Raw genomic sequence first — 18,789 nt, 5'->3', positions numbered from 1 at the left:
GGTATATATTTAATCGATCTCAGAATGGACAGACAATTTCCAACCAAGCAAAACTCAAATTCAGAGGGACATAACTAATTATCGCACCACGATGCGTTTTGACCCTTCCTCTACCGACACAGCTATCCACCCTGTGTTTCAGACATTAATAATAATCATAATATTCACTAGAATTCAGAAAGATGTGGTAGGTCTGAGTCGGCAAAACTATAGTTTGGTAGAAAATAAAAATCACAATGACATTGTTTAGCACAGCTCCAGAATAGTACTGGCTCAGTAAAGTGAAAATGAAATCGTTTCAACGATTATCACGTTTTTTCTAGCGCTTCTAGAACTACATACATATGTTTTTATTTTTTTCTACGAGACAGGTGTGATTTAAGGGAGTATTAATTAGTTACTATTTCTAGCAGATCAAGTGATAGTGTAGAACCGTTATGCTAGTTAACGTGTTGTCAAGAGAAAGAATAATAAATGATTTAACGGGGCCATTTACTGAATAATATTTTACGTTATCTGTTTGATGAACCTCTTCGATGGTGAGAATAAAAAATTAAATAAATGTTACTCGGGTTTCTATTGCTGGAGGTATTTTTTCAACTTTGACCGTCCTAGCTCGTAACTGCGCACGCGCATCTCTGTCAAATCTATCGGTTGCTTTGCTTTACCCTCCTCCTCTCCTCCACCACTCAGCAACCACCCTTAGTCGCCTTTAATTGAAGTCAGTGCTCGCTTGATGCTTGTGTTTTGTTATGAACTGACCATCTTTTGTTTTAAAACAAATTATACGGTAGGTATATATAACATATAAATATATACACTCACACATATACATATATTTATAACTGTAATCTTTTTTATCTATCTGCAATAATTTTTATTATTTATTTCTTGTCTCATTTCTTTCACATTTTCTTTAATTTAAATATATTGTTGATGTTTGATTCAATTAACCCTCACCATACACATTTCTCTGTCCTCCATGAGTACCCTAAATTTAAAAAGAGTAAATATTAAGATTGATATATATATATGCACATACTGATTCATTTGCCACATAACACCCATCACACTATATGTATATATATATATATATATATATATATATATATATATACTTTCATCATATATGTCTCTCCACCCCTGATTTCGCCTGTGGTCATCATTTGTCTATTGTAATGTTAGGGTTTTTCATCGTTATGTCGGGTATAGCGAGTAGCTTGTATTATTTGTATGTGGCGTGTGTGTGTGTGTGTGTGATGGAGGAAGAGCGAAGTAACGGGAATCCTTAGTAAAGTTGATCCCTATATTCTTTGGTGATCACTCCACTGTATTTTTAAAAAATTGTTTTTATAATTTTGTTTCCATCTTTTTAGAGAATGTGTATGGCCACAGTCAGTATTCAAGTGGGAGTTTAATTGATTTAATACGGTCCTTTATTTTATAGTCAGCTTGTTTAAAGAAGAAAGAAGGGTACTGTGGGGTAGGGTGGTTGATGGTTTGAAGGAGAGAAAGAAAAATAGCATTATTCTTTCGAACGCTAATATTACTGTTGTTGGCCTTGTGCCTATAGTAGAAAGATTATTATTATTGTTGTTCTGTCTATCACGTTCGGCAGTTGTGTGTTAATGATGAAATTTTGTTATCAATATATTTTATTAATTATTAGTTCCATTTTAATCTTTGTTTAACCGACCAAAATCCACATACAAACAATAAATTTGATGATAAGTATAATACCATTCGCCACAAGGGCTGCGAAGAGAACACACATGATATAGTATTTCAGATAAATTACAATGCGATGCAAATAAACGAAGATATATTGGTTGAATGAGATATATATATTTATATTATATGTGTGTGTTTGCACGCTAAATAATATTAATAATCTCTCCCACTTGTTTCTCAAACTGGTGGGTGGAGAAACGGTTCAGTTTTTGTTTATCAATTTGATCTGAAGTCTCCGTTCACATTTTTTATTGGATGGGGGTGGTGGTGTGAATATCATCTTTCTTCCGTCAACTCTTCCTCCGCTCGCTTTTATTTTCTTTCTTCTTTCCCTTGAGGTTAATATACAAGTATTAATTTCACCCGCAATGTAAATATCTGTATGAAATTCATTTAACGTATTTTACCAATTTTTGACCTATAAATGAAGATTTGTGGCCTTGCAAACTGAGACAGTGTTACTGCATGAGTTTCTATTTGGAGCCATTTCACCTCGCTACTTACGCCTTTTGAGAAATGCATGAACATCACCACATCTTAATTACTTTTGCCTATGTATCTATCCTGAATGTTAATATTTATTATTGTTGGTATGATAAATATTAGAAGGCTTGACTAAATTTCAATTTTACGTTCCGTGTTCAAATCCCTGAGAGTTGTCTTTTTCGTCGCTATGGTGGTAGGTGATAATAAGTACTTATGTACTAGTTCGATTCAATCGTCTATACATACTCAACTTCTGTGAGTACAGTGAGGCCGCTCGACTAGCTAGAGATAGCGGCCTAGTTCTTATAAATCACACCATACTTTCTTAAAAAGAAAAGAAAAAAAAAAAGGAAGCACACACTGATACAGAAAATGAGGGATGATCATGGAATGTTTTTGGTGAAAGGTTTGTTCAACGAAAGCTAACCTGGGACTAGAAAAAGAAGAAGAAAAAACCCACGTCACACCATTAGTTTTGAGTTCAAATACTGCTAATGTCAACTTTGCCTTTTATTCTTTCGATATGATCCCAACCCCCAAATTTGAGGCCTTGTGTTCAGAAATGATGGCTATAGACGGTTATTTTGCAGAATCGGTAGTGTCAGATAAAATACCTAGCCGTATTTAATGACATCTCTTTACATTCTGAGTTCAAACCATGTGGAAATTCACTTCATCTTTTGATATCGTTAAAATAAAGTTTTAGGTAAGAACTCTGGATGGTGGCGGTATGATAACCCACCCCAGAATTCGAATGTTTCCATAATTCCTCGTATCAAGGCCATGTGTCTGTAAAAAGAAAATAAATGTTCAACCCCCCCCCCCCCAACTGATCGGTACTAACATCCTAGTTTCCATTCCCTCTTGAAAACAGACCGAACGAACACTTCAAGAATCGTCAAAGTGTATTTTAACTTCGGCCCTTTCATCTTGCCGGTGTGAATAAATTAAGTACCAGAAACATACTGATGTCAGTATAATCATCTGTTGTTTATTATAGCTGCTAAGAAAAAAAAAAAAAAAAAGACGAAGAAAGAAACCCACCCCACCCGGGTTGACTTTGACCCTGGAGTGTGTAATTTAAAAATAAGTACCACCTCTTGTTGTGTAAACCCAAGTTAGCGTTGATTTAGCAAACCTATTGTTAGATTTCATCTGTTGCCTAGTTTGACACCAATATCTGGCCCTTGAGTACCTTCAGTGGAGTATGTTGCAGCATTCGGTCCAGTTTTCTGGTCTGAATATAATTCCCTCGTTTTCTCTCATCCATCCTGGAGGATCTGGAAAAGGCCACAGGCGCGGTCTTTTCCCTCATTACAGCAGTTAATAATGGTTTCAAATTTTGACCCAAGGCCAGCAATTTTAGGAGAGGGGTAAGTCAATTACATTGTTCCCAGTGTTCAACTGGTACTTATTTTATAGACCCCGAAAAGATGAAAGGCAAAATCGATCTCAGCGGAAATTGAACTCGGAACGTAAAGACGGACGAAATACTGCTAAGCACCTTGCCCGGCGTGCTAACGATTCTGCCAGCTCACCGAGTTATTACAACAATTAATAATACTTTCAAATTTTTGCACAAGGCCAGCAATTTCGGAGGAGGTGCTAAGTCGATACTTATTTTATCAACCTGAGAAGGAGGAAAGACAACGTCGATCACGGCTGTATTTGAACTCAGGATGCAAAACCGGAAGAAATGCCCTTAAGTTAACGACATGTGAATGAATTTGCCGGATTAATGTTTCATGGCTGTCGTAGGATAATATACTCCGGACTATATATAATGTGTCTTTTTTAGTCAACGTTCTTTACATTCAAATCTTGCCAGTATAGTTAAGTTAATCGGTTGTTCTCAGCATATTCAAGATGTTTATAGGGGGAAAATCATTAACATCTTAATATCTCCCTTCTCATTCATGATGACAATGGTTATGTTTAGCTCTAGATCAGCTTTGAAGCAAACCCTCCATTAAAGGCATTCAGACGCGATCATCTCATCTATTTTTGTTTTTGAGCTTGGGCTACATTATCCAATGTGTTCTCTCTATATTGAGACACAAATGTGATTTGAAAGAGGTTTGGTTGTATTTCCACATTAAATTGTACCTGTATAAGAAAGAGGGTGGCAACAGAATGGTTTAGAATTGAAGTGTTCGTTCAAGTCTACGACTCTGCGTTCTCGTTTTCACAATACATTCAGGATTGATAAAGTAAAGTACCAATTTATACTGGCAATGGCGAAGGGAAGGTTTATCACTTCTGTTAACTACCTATTCTGTTTTAATAATTATTTGCTGTGGATTGGCAGAGTTGTTAGTGTTGGACAAAATTAAATGTGACATTGAGTTCAAATCCCATCGAGGTGAACTTTGCATATTATCTTTTTGGGATCGATAAAATAAATTAGCAGTCAGATACAGGTATCGATTTAATCGACAATACCTTCACCCCCAAATTCGTGCCAGTATTAGATATCAATGATTATTTCTTTATCGTAGTGAGATTGTGGTGCATTTAAAACCTTGCTCTTCTTTTCTGTTAAAAAATATGAAGCCCTGTGTGAATAGACTCTAAGTCTTAGTTTCAAATCTCGATTGAAGATCCATCCCTTATTTTATTTTTGCCCTGATAATGCCTTTGGGGGAAAAATATGAACAACTCTTTTTTTCTTATCCCCACTTCTGTAAATTATTTTTATATTTAAAAAATGCATTGCTTACTCTAGTTGTTTTTTTTTTTTACCTAGGGTACATTTATACTGACGTGGTGTGAGATGTCAAACAATCTGTTTTTAATATTTTGTTGATGTACACAGTTTTAGTTCCTTTGACATCTGCTGGTTGCTCAACATAAAATCCAGATCTCTCTTATTACCAAAATAGCACACTTTTGAAGGATAATTGAGCAAAAACAGCAACAGCCAGCGCATTAAATGATCTTATGAATAACTTTGATTTGTTAAGCCTTCATTATTAAGGGGTGCGATAATGATTTTGAAATCGCGAAGGGGTGCAAAATATGGAAGAAGATTGAAGACTGCAGTAACTCAGAGACTGATGAGAGAACTGGAGAAAGAAAGTGTTTTATCGTTTATCCTCAGACTTGTGACATGGTCTTAATACTTGCAACAGAGTAGACTGCTAAAGTCATTCAAAGGACAGGACTAGGGTTTTAAACAAAGCGTCGGATTAAATTTAAGAACATTAGGTAAGCTTAGAGTTCACGACTCTGGTTTTGATTTGCATATCAAAACAATTCTAGTTTAAATTATTCCTGTTAATATTCTTCCAGTTTAAGGCATGAACTGTCTCTCGTTTCTTTTATCCTGTCTTATGTACACGGTATCTTAAAAACGCAAGTGGAAAGGCATGTGTCAGAAGAGATAAACGTTCTCAGCGGTTTGGTTTCGCTTCCCAGTTGCACCCTATATCAGCACCCCCTTTCCATCGCTGGTGTCCTTTAGAATGGCATTATCACAAATATCCATTTTAATCTCGTTGTCTAAACAAGGAATTCTATCTTTTTTTCTTCTCTCCCTTGCTAGGACGGTGGGTTGATAATCTTCAAAGCAAAATGCTTTGTGGTAGTTTATTCTGGCTCTTTATGTTTAAATCCTACTAAAGTAAACTTTACCTTTTATCTTCCCTGGATTGATAAAATATACCATTCAAGTATTCGTAGCAATGATATCGACAAACCATGTCTAAAATTTTTAGCTTGTGCCGATGTTAGAAATTAAGGTGTGCGTGGTAGAGTGGAGATAAACTTTTGGAGATTGTAGATTCAGTAAAATGAATTTACGACCTGGTTGCGCTGTACAATTGAATATATTAGCATCTCCCTGCCTATCCAATGTAGAATCAAGGTAACTGAATGGGTGTCATGGCATTTCAAATCCCACTTCAAATATCTTTTGAGCTTAATTGTGTAGCCGAATTTTCGTTTTGTATATACGTAGTCTTTTAAATTTTATGCGTCTTAGTTGACCATTATTTTCGTTACATATTGGAAGACCACTCATTTCAACGTTTCTTAGCTCACCAATATTTTCGTCGTGTATAGCGTCCACTCAATTTGATGTCTTAGTTCACCTGTCTTTTGCATGAACAACGCTTATGTTGTCCATACCATGGGAAAGGAATAAATACTCCAAGATCCATTCTTTATAAATATCGGTACTAGTTATATACAACAGTCAATTCAACCGATTGTGTCATATTCCTAAAGAAATCTGGAGTCTTGTGCTTATGTAAGAAATCATTGTTATAATAATTAATAAAGGACGGTTGGATGGTAGAATAGGGGAAATGTCAGGTTAACTACCTTACGGTTTTTATTTCCGCCCCTTCACACTGTGTTTTCAAATCCCGCCGAGTTGACTTCGCCTTTCACCTCTTTGAAATCGATAAATTGACTTGAGTGGTATTTGGCATCGATTAAATCGACTAGACACACTCCTTCTTTATAGATTTGTGGCCTTGTGCCAAAGTTGACGGTCGATGACAGAATCAGAAAAGCAGTATTTAGTTATGTCCATTTATGTTGTGCGTTCAAATCTCAGCTAGGTTTACTCTGCTCTTTATCCAACTCATTGGGATTGATGGATTGCTGAGGATACGTCTGAATCAGTCGACTAAATCTCATTCCCTGTTCATTGTTACCAGCAGTATCTTAATATGTTTGAAAAATAAGCCTGCTGTTATTATTTCGTGGCCATATTGCTAGCATATATATACATGTACCTACACAGAGAGAAAGCCAAAGATTGGAAAATCAGATAACATTATTTCTACGCTGATTTCCCCCCACTGCGTGTGTGTGTGTATTTAGTCTGGTCTGGACTTTATTTATTTGTCTGTCTCTCCTTCACTCTGCACTGTTTCATGAGCAGCCCACACCTCACGTTCCACGCTCCCTCCTCCGCTGAACTCATGTCTGACCTCAGTTTAGTGGACTCTCTGACTCTAAGCTAAAACTACTACTACTACTACTACTTTCTGATGTAGACGGCATCTTAATGAAAAATCGAATGTCTAGACATCCCTCAAAAATACACCGCCCTCCTCTTAACAACATAAGCACAACACATTAACACCGTACGTTTTAACTATATTTACATGCAAAGAAAAACAAAGGTAAATACACGCATTCATAGCCACAGAAACACACACACACATATGTATATATACACATGCGTGTGTGATACCACGAACATCTTTCGATGAAAGGAAAGAATGATCGGAGTAGGCATATATATGGATGATTTGTGCGTGTCTTTCCTTTTCAACGTTATAGATTTCTGTATTTAAGTGTATGTATTTTTTTGTGTAGATATGTCAACGTAGATAGCATTGTGTCTCTCAATACATGCATCTGTATAGTTGTATGTGTGTGTTGAGAGAAAGAGAAGGTTGAGGGGAGCAGTGAGTGGGAAAAGAGGAGCACTGTACGTGTGTATGTATATATCCTGAAATGTACACACACACACACATATATATATATGTATGTATGCTTATACACACACACACACACGCGTGTGTGTGTGTGTGTGTGTGATCGTTATCTCATAATGTCTCTTCCTGTACCTGGTTGGTTGGTATAACTCCGGTTATCATCATCATCATCAACAACGTCATCGTAGTCGTCGCTATTATTCAGAAGGTAGCCTGATAGATATGTCGATAACAGCCTAGCTCATCTCTCATGCACAGTGTGTTTTATCTGTTTATCTGTAAAACTACTAGTCAGCATACACATTCTGTCTGTCTTTCTCAGTCTGTCTATTTTGCCTACCTATCGCACTATCTCCTCTCACTTCCTCCTTTATTATTTTTCTCTTACTCTCTCTCTCTCTCTCTCTCTCTCTCTCTCACACATATATATATAAACTTCTATAACCAATACAGATTTGAGTGTGTATACAAACATACATTTCTCTCTTTCCAACCACCCCTCAGTTATTCAGAGTGTCTATCTTTATATCTGTCTAACAGTCTATCTCCCTCTCTCTTGCCTTATCTCAACTTCAACACCCTGCCTACATTACATTGCTTACACACACTCACTATCTCTCTTGGCCTTAGTCAGTCAGTCTGTTTATCTATCTATCTATAGCACTCACCCCCTCTACTTCTATCAGGCTTTATCTCGACTTCGTTACTCAATATAATGGTGGAAGAGAGAATACACACACACACACACACACACACACACACACACACACACACACACACACACACACACACACACACACACACACACACACACACGTATGTGTATAGACAATCACATATACACTGTCACCCGACCAGTGATATAAATCTGGCTATCCACCCCTTCTCTCTTGCCAGTTTTATCTCTATTCCAATACCTGATATAACGCTAGAACGAGGTACATACACATTTACACATACTCACATACACATTCAGTCCCACACATACACAGTCAAGTGTGTATGGTATGTAGTTTCCTTACCCGATGCAAATTTAGTAATAGCTTTCCACATTGTCTCTAATCTATGCATATCTCACTCTCATTTTATATATATATATATATATATATATATATATACATACACACATACACACACGTGTGTGTGTGTCTGTTTCTGTACACAAGCATACAAACACTGAACAGAAAGAAGTTGATAGTATAGTGAGGGTGTATTTGGTGTTTATGTAAATCTTCCTGCCCTGTTATCTAAAATATGGTAATGTAATGATATATAAATATACATACATACATACATACATACATATATATATATATATATATATATATATATATATATATATGAAGATAGATAGGTACTTACATATGTACACATGTATCTGTAAATGTGGCTTTGTGGTGAAGATGTTTGCTTCCCAGTCACAGGGCTTCAGGTTCAGTTTCAGTGTGTAGCACCTTAAGTGTCTTCTACTTTTGGCATCAGGCTGACCAAGCTTTGTTAGTAAATTTAGTAGATGGAAACTGAAAGGAGCCTGTGTATGTATGTATGTGTGTGTGTATATAAATACACACACACACACACACACACACTTATGTATGTATGTTTTCAATACTTAATTTCTAAAACAACTACAAGATGGGAATCCACCTGAAGCTAACTATCCAAAATACTTCTTTGAATTGTCTGTTTTCCATGCTGGCCTGTGTTCGACAGTTTGACAGGAGCTGGCTAGCTGGAGTGTTGCACCAGCCTCTAATTGTCTGTTTTTATATAGTTTCTATGAGTGAATACCCTTCCTAATGCCAACCAGTTTACAGTGTATTGGGTACTTTATATGTGCACAGGCAAGGGTGCTATATACACGGCACCAGCATGGGTGTTTTATATATGACATCAGCCCCGGTGCTTCTTATGTGAAACTGGCACAAGTGCTTTTTACATGACACTGGCATGAGTGCTTTTTATGCAGCACCAGCACAGGTCCTTTCTATGTGGCACCAGCACAGGTCCTTTCTACATGACACCAGCACAGTGCCTCTTATATGGCACTGGCACAGGTGCATTTTATGTGGTGCCATGGTACCAGCATGGGTGCTTATTTTACATGGCACTGGCATGGATGCTATTTGCATGACACCAGCATGGGTGCTTCTTACATGAAACTTGCATGGGTGCTTTGTATGTGGCTTTAGCACCCGGAGCTTGCAAGACGAGGACCTCTCAGCTGAGATTGGTGGTGGTGGTGGTGGTGGTGGTGGGGGGGCATTGCTGTAAAGAACATACCTGTATGTATGGCCCTTCTCCCCACTCTTTCATTTTTTTCTCACTCTCCCTTTTTTTTCTCTTTATCTCTCATTCTTTTACTCTCTGTTTCCTTCCCTGTCCTTTCATCTATTCGGCTTTTGAAGCATTTGGTCTGTATAAACATAATGCAATAAAGTGTTTCCCTGAAAGACTGTTGTGGTTCAGCATTCAATTGCATTTGGAACATCCATAGCAGAGGATGCAAATAATCACAGTAGTGAAATGTACATTTGGGACAAATGATACAAACGGCATCTTGTACTCTTTTACTTGTTTCAGTCATTTGACTGCGGCCATGCTGGAGCACCGCCTTTAGTCGAGCAAACCGACCCCCGGACTTATTCTTTGTAAGCCTAGTACTTATTCTATCAGTCTTTTTTTGCTGAACTGCTAAGTTACGGGGATGTAAACACACCATCGGTTGTCGAGCGATGGTGGGGGGACAAACACAGATATGCAAACATACACACACACACACACACATATATATATACACGATGGGCTTCTTTCAGTTTCCATCTACCAAATCCACTTGCAAGGCTTTGGTCGGCCGAGGCTATAGTAGAAGACATTTGCCCAAAGTGCCACGCAGTGGGAATGAACCCGGAACCATATGGTTGGTAATCAAGTTACTTACCACACAGCCACTCCTGCACCTATATATGTATAGGATGTGTGTGTTATTATTTCCTTACCTTGACCTTGTGTGAATGTTGTAAATGAGAGTACCATAAAAACATGTCAAGCCATGGGGAAATGGATGAGGGTTGACAACCAGAAAGGAATCCAGCAGTAGAAAATGTCTCAAGGATTTCTGTCTGATCTATGTGAGACTGGAAAAGTGTCTCTTAAAACGATGATGATAATGCTATATATATATATATATATATATATATATATATATATATATATATATATATATATATATACATATATATATTGCATGTGGACTGTTGGCAATTTTTCCTTATTTTTTCTACTTTCTCTTTGGACTTTCCTGTTTCCGATGAAGAGCTATGTTCAAAATGTTAACAACTAGGAGTGGCTGTGTGGTAAGTAGCTTGCTTACCAACCACATGGTCCCGGGTTCAGTCCCACTGCGTGGCATCTTGGGCAAGTGTCTTCTACTATAGCCTTGGGCCGACCAAAGCCTTGTGAGTGGATTTGGTAGACGGCAACTGAAAGAAGCCCGTCGTATATATGTATGTATATATATATATATGTATGTATGTATGTGTTTGTGTGTCTGTGTTTGTCCCCCCAACATCGCTTGACAACCGATGCTGGTGTGTTTATGTCCCTGTAACTTAGCGGTTCGGCAAAAGAGATCGATAGAATAAGTACTAGGCTTCTAAAGAATAAGTCCTGGGGTCGATTTGCTCGACTAAAGGCGGTGCTCCAGCATGGCCGCAGTTAAAAGACTGAAACGAGTAAAAGAGTAACTCTTTCCCTTCACTGAATGTCAAGTTAATATATTCCTTGTGCACGTCCTCATGTTCATTTTTTTCTTTCTTTTTTTCTCTGTTTATATATGTGTGCGTGTGTGTGTGTGTGTGTGTGTGTGTGTGTGTGTAGAAGCATCATTTAACAGCCTCCTTCCATGCTGGCTCAGGCTGGATGGTTTGACAGGAGCTAGCAAGTCAGATAACTACACCATCTACATGCATATACCCATGTACATATATATATTCATTATGAGTGACAGAAGCAGTATTAGTTCAAAATAGCTATCTGGGACTTATGGAATAGTGCAGTGGCATCTTGGTTGGAGGACTGGTATGACTTTTGTTTCATGTGTTCATATACATATATAGAAGTAGATGTAGAGATAAGCGAATTAGACAGGTCAATATATAAAGTGTAATAAATACATAAAATACAAAAAATGTATATATGTGTAGATAGGAAAAAATCCAACTTACACAGATTAGAAATGATGTAGAGAATTAAAGAGGTGGAGGTAAAAGTATTACAAATCCAACAGCTGTTTGTGGGGGCTTGGCAGTCCATAATAATGTTTGTAGATTGATTCCATCATAGGATGAGATGAGCCTCCGTCTTCAAGGAAGAGATCTTACATTTGAGATGTTGAAGGAAGGAAGTTCAATGATGGAACATACATACGTACATATGTACATACATACATATGTTGTGTCCTCTTGAAGCACATCTGCTTATTCCAGTAATTCAAAGGTTGTTTGTAGATGTTTTATTCGTCAAAAGTATACATAAAAGTTGGAAAATACTGGGAAATATATTTTGCAGAGTAATAACATATCAAAATAGGGGATTAGAAACAAATTTTTGATATTATTTATTCACCATTACATGTTTCATTTGCTAACAGGAGTTACAAAATTGCACATGTAGGTAAAACATGTAAGATATCTCCTATTAGATATTCTTGATTCTCTGTCCTACTTGAACAATCTTGTAACTCTTATTAACAAATGAAAGATACATGTAATGGTGGATAAATAATACAAATTTTTTTTTCAGTCTCCTGTTTTGATATATATATATATATATATATATATATATATATATATATATATATATATATATATATATAATTCAATTTATGTTATAACCTCAGAGTATACTTTATAAAGCCTGTCCACGAGTATTGGCTATGAGGTACTATTATCCAATGAAAATGGATTACTTATGATATATCTGAAGATCTGTAGATATCCATGGAGTTTATATAAACACTAACAAGGAGAATGGAATGAACAACTTGTTTTATAGCATATGTCTACAGTTATTTCATTGACACTTTACCAGAAATCTATTGCTGGAGTATTATTATATAATATACAAAATAATACATCAAATCAGTATTATTACAGTGGTGCTGAAAAATATTGACCCTTAAAGTCTATGTATAAATTTATATATATGTGTGTGTGTGTACATATGCATATATTTATATATCATAGTCCTCCAGGCAGTAACAGAGGAATTCAAGACAGGTTGCCCCAGGGAACTCCTTTATGCTGATGACCTGGTACTCATAGCAGAATAACTATCAGAACTAGAGAAGAAACTTCAAGTGTGGAAGCAAGGTTTAGAATCGAAGGGCCTAAGAGTCAATGTTGCAAAGGCCAAAGTTCTAGTAAGTAGGAAGGTGAACACATCACACACTCCTTCAGGTAGGTGGCCCTGCTCGATCTGTAGAAAAGGTGTAGGTAGAAACTCCATAAGATGTACCCAGTGTAAGCTATGGACACATAAGAGGTGCAGCAACATCAAAGGAAGATAAACCGGGAAGATAGCTTTCACATGCAGCAGATGCACAGGGGCAATAAACACCACAGATGCTCAGAAAACTCCATCACATGCCAGGGGGAGAAACTAGAAGTAGTTGATAGCTTCTGCTGCCTAGGTGACCAAGTCTGTAGTGGGGGTGGATGCTCAGAGAGTGTTTCCACTAGAATAAGAATAGCCTGGGCAAAGTTCAGAAAGCTTCTACTCCTACTGGTGACAAAGGGCCTCTCACTCAGAGTGAAAGGTAGATTGTATGATGCATGTGTGCAAACTGCATGCTTCATGGCAGTGAAACATGGGCCGTGACTGCTGAAGACATGCATAGGCTTGAAAGAAATGAAGCTAGCATGATATGCTGGATGTGTAATGACAGTGTGCACATGACAGAGTGTAAGCGCCCTGAGAGAAATGTTAGACATAAGAAGCATCGGATGTGGCATGCAAGAGAGACATTTGCATTGGTATGGTGATGTACTGTGGATGGATGAGGAGAACTGTGTGAAGAAGTGCCACTCCCAAACAGTGGAGGGAATCCGGGTAGAGAGAGACCCAGGAAGACATGGGATGAGGTGGTGAAGCATGACCTTCGAATGTTGGGCCTCACAGAGGCAATGACAAAAGACCGAGACCTCTGGAGGTATGCTGTGACTGAGAAGACCCGCCAAATAAAGTAAGTCTACAGCTGTAACCTACACCAGTGTTGCATAACCAGCCCGCTCAAAAGTACATTGGTTCGTAGGGCGACATGCCGTACTTCAAGAGACCGATTGGGTCAAGTACATCAACAAAATCAAAATCAAATCAAATGGAAATTGTTGTTGTGAGCCCCGTGCCAGTAGCATGTAAAAAGCACCCACTACACTCTTGGAGTGGTTGATGTTAGGAAGGGCATCCAGCTGTAGAAACACTGCCAGATCAGATTGAGGCCTGGTGCAGCCTCCTGGCTTCCCAGACCCCAGTTGAACTGCCCAACCCATGTCAGCAAATGGACGTTAAACAATGATGATGATGATGATATATGTATGTACATGTTGGTGTGTATGTGTATATATACATATATATATATACATACATATATGTATATGTATATATGTTGTTGTACTTGGGGACGGTCATATTGCCAGTTTAGCCAATAAAAACACACACACTGGCTAAACTGGCAATATGACCATCCCCAAGTACAGCAACATCTGTTTCAACACACGATTTCACATCAAAAATCTTGCAAAACAAATACACACGTGCACACACGCACACACACACATATTGTCATTGTCAGCTCATCCCTTGAATCTGAGGATTGACTTACCCTCTTGTACGATTGTTTGGACCATTAATGCTGGTAGCAGATGTGGCTAATGAGGCTGATCCTTGCGTAGAGCATGTGATTTCATTGGCCACATGTGAATGTCAAAATTGGTTGTGGTTGCTGCCTTTTGGCCTGCTGTTGTCTCTTCTCTTTTTTCATTCTTTCTCTTTCAAACAATCTTACATGATTGTTTATGTTTTGCCAGTAATCAGGAGGGCTGGTTACGGTCCTCTCAAAAATCAGGGGGTCGAAGCTAGTTTTCTTGAGAATTGACTTTGGTTGATTTTTGTGTGTATTTCTTATGTATTTTATATATATATATATATATATATTTTGTTATATAAATTTTTTTGCTATTTAAGCAACCAGTAAAACATACATTTTTCAGTTTGAAAATGGCTACTTGAAGCTTGAAACTCATAACAGAGTAACTCACTGTAGACATTATTATTAAAATAGAAATTATCCCCCCCCCCCCCCAAAAGCCATCTCTACTCAATTTTTCAAATATATATATATATATATATATATATATATATATATATAATATATCGATGAGGCGCAGGAGTGGCTGTGTGGTAAGTAGCTTGACTACCAACCACATGGTTCCGGGTTCAGTCCCACTGCATGACACCTTGGGCAAGTGTCTTCTACTAAAGCCTTGTGAGTGGATTTGGTAGATGGAAACTGAAAGAAGCCCATCGTATATATGTATATATGTATGTGTGTCTGTGTTTGTCCTCCCCAACATCACTTGACAGCTGATGCTGGTGTGTTTACGTCCCCGTAACTTGGCGGTTCGGCAAAAGATACCGAGAGAATAAGTACTAGGCTTACAAAGAATAAGTCCTGGGGTCGATTTGCTTGACTAAAGGCGGTGCCCCAGCATGACTGCAGTCAAATGACTGAAACAAGTAAAAGAATAAAAGAATATATATATATATATACACAGGGTAGGCCAAAAATTCCCACACAAAATAAGTTCAAAGTGCTCCGGAATTGTTAAAGACACTCTTAAATTTTTCTACAGTTTAATAAAATAATGACTACACACATACTTGTACATAATAAACAAAATAGAAAATATGAATGGTAATGTAATGTAAACAAAATGTCAAATGTTTGGTGCATGACTTCTGGCCCATCCTCTATGTATTTGTGTGTGTGTGTGTGTGTATATATATGTATATATTTATAAATAAGTACATCATTTAACTTCCGTTTTCCATGCTGGCATGAATTGGACAGTTTGACAGGAGCTGTTAAGGCCATGGGCCAAAGCAGGCTCCATTGTGTGTTTTGGCATGGTTTATGTTGCTGGGTGCCCTTCATAATGCCATATGTATATATATGCAAAAGCCAAACACGTAGAATTGGTTAATAAAGGGGTAATTACACTGGCAGTGCATCAGCCTGAGAGCTGAAACATGTAAAAGAATGAAAGTATATATATATATGCATGCATACATATATGTATTTATGTTTATATATATATATATGCATGTCAAATTGACCAACCCATTCCAGCATGGAAAACAGATGTTAAGTTATGATGATGATATATATGCATATATATATATATATATATATATATATATATATATATATATGTATATGTATATATGTATGTATGTATGTTCCGTATTCAGTCCCAATGCAGGACACCTTGGGCAAGTGTCTTCTATTATAGCCTCGAGCTGACCAAAGCCTTGTGAGTGGATTTGGTAGATGGAAACTGAAAAGAAACTTGTATATATTGGGTTGTCCCTTAAATAATGCATTTATTTTATACTTCTTTTATTTTTCAAAATTAAGATAAACAAAGTTCTTTTTTAATCTAAACTATACTCTCCTTCGTTTTCTACAATGCTCTTCCATCTATCTTTAGATAGACTTATGGGGCCCCTTTTCCAAAATTCACTTGTCCATGACGAAAAATGCTCCTCCAGTACTACTCTGACCTCATCTACAGAATTCATATTTTTTCCATCCAAATGATTTTGAAGAAAGCGGAGCAATGTCTGGCGAATATGGTGGGTGGGACATCGTTTCCCATTCAAACTGCTCCAGCCTTTTGAATGTCATCCTTGCTGTATGTTGCCGAGCATTATTCTCCTGGAAGAACATCTTTTGTCTTGAAACCAACGATAATCGTTTTTATTCTAGCACAGGTGCTGATGAATGGTTGAATAACCAAATCCAAGCTTCTCTGCTAGTTACTCAACTGTTTCAATAATATTTTGTTCCACCAGAGTTTGCAAGATGTCCTTGTCAAGTTCTACAGCTCTTCCAGGACATGCTCTTCTTCTAGGCTGTAGTTTCCAGCTCAGAATTTCTGGAACCACCATTGACACTGGCTTATGCTTATTGTCTGATCCCCATATACTGCATTAATATTCCTTGCACTTTCCGTTGTGTCGTTGCCTTTATTGAACTCATAAAGCAAAATATGCTGAATATGTTCCTTTGTCACTTCCAATATAGTTTTGAAAAAAAAATTGTTAAAATTGAACTGCACTCTTCAAAACTTGCACTAAAAATAAGTGCAAAGGTAAAATTACTACCTCTTTTATAGCAAGTTGATGCAGGTAGTTTGTCCCATCCCCCTCCGACTTTTAGTTCATGCAATTGAAAACACCGCATTATTTATGGGACGACCCAGTATACATATGTGTGTGTGTGTGTGTGTGTTTGTCTCCCCCCACCAATGCTTAACGACTGATGTTGGTGTGTTTACCTCCCTGTAATATAGCAGTTCAGCAAAAGAGACCAACAGAATAAGTCCTAGAGTTGATTTCTTCGATTAAAAGGTGGTGCTCCAGTAAAAAAAATTAAAGAATATATATATATATATATATATATATATATATATAAATAAATAAATAATCAAAAATGCTATTTTAACTGTTTTCTTCCCTGGTGAAAAAGTTTCACTTTAGGCAATAGGTACATAGGTAAAAAATGTGAAAGTCATTTCAGAGCACCCACTATGGATTATGAAATGACTGGAAGCCTTCAGTGTTATCCAACATGTCTGATGCTGATGAAAGCATAAAGAGCTCAAAGTGCATATATTAATCCATTGGATGCTCTGAAGTGACTTGAATGTTTTACACCTTTCACCTAAAGTGATAATTTTTCTCCATGGCAAAACAATGGAAATATGGTCAAATATGTCTCAAATCTATTTGAACTGATTTAAAACATGTATATATATATATTTGTATCTCTCTCTTTCTTTCTCTCTCTCTCTCTGTCTATCTGTCTCTCTCTCTCTCTCTGTCTATCTGTCTCTCTCTCTCTCTCTCTCTCTCTCTTTCTCTCTCTCTCTCTCTCTCTCTCTCTCTCTCTCTCTCTCTCTATATATATATATATATATATATATACACACACATACACATATCGTCATCATTTACTTCCACTCTCCATGATGGCATGGGTTAGATGGTATAGTGTGGATAAGCTCCCACTACTAGAGATGCTTTGGATGGCAATCATCTCAACTAGTTGCTGGTAACTAAGTCCAACTCTGGCCTTGTGTGACTTAGCATCTAAGTTTAATGGAATTGTATTTGTACTGACAGGAGATGGTACAAAGGCAAATCCTGGCGTCTTAACACCAGTGTTTTGGGTGGATGGAAATCATCTATCTGGGAAGGCAATCCATCTAGAGAAGGCAAACTCTGATCTCGAACTTCTGCTGCTTTGCAGCAATAGCCAACCAAGGAGAAGTTGGAAAGTTCAACTCAAAGGAAAAATCTGTTGCTGAAATCATTAAGGCTGTTCAACATTGTTTTCAACATTGTTCTGGTGACTTCTGCAACAATACTGGTGCCAAGCTCTACTGAGCTTTGCTCTTCCCTTGGACTATATCAGTGGTGTGGAGAGAGGAGATCTGCTACATGGGCAACTCTGATCTCACATATTAACCCTGCACAGGACTGAACCTTTCAAAGGACTCCCCAGCACTATATAGAAAGCAACAGTTTACTAGTTATAAACCTATGCTCAAACTGTTGTGGAGCAAAGCATCAGGTACAGCTTTTGATAAAGGCAGAGACCAATGTGTCTTACTGTACAGCTATTGCCTACCACAAGCTGGACATACCTGAGCCAGTTAGGTGCTGTCTCACCATTGCCTACCTATCTCACTAGGTACTAGGGAATGCGAGAATGTACAGACTATGACCACTGGACTATTACATAACCTCCTGAAGGCTATGTGATAATCCAGTT

The 18,789-nt window shown here is 37.5% G+C and overlaps 1 protein-coding gene across 4 annotated transcripts in view; it reads left to right on the top strand.

The window, feature by feature from the left end:
* Positions 1-714: 714 nt before the first annotated feature.
* The window catches only part of LOC106868714 (uncharacterized), a 64,154-nt gene continuing 46,079 nt past the window's right edge, over positions 715-18,789 (top strand). For all 4 annotated transcript variants that reach the window (XR_016241990.1, XM_014914101.3, XM_089352758.1 and 1 more), the window contains exon 1: positions 715-790. The gene's annotated coding sequence lies outside the window, so the exon portion shown is untranslated. The remainder of the gene's footprint in view (positions 791-18,789) is intronic.

This window comes from Octopus bimaculoides, chromosome 5, assembly GCF_046866305.1.
Source record: "Octopus bimaculoides isolate indiv1 chromosome 5, ASM4686630v1, whole genome shotgun sequence".
Taxonomy (NCBI): Eukaryota; Metazoa; Mollusca; class Cephalopoda; order Octopoda; family Octopodidae; genus Octopus; species Octopus bimaculoides.
This window is presented reverse-complemented; position numbering and strand designations above follow the sequence as displayed.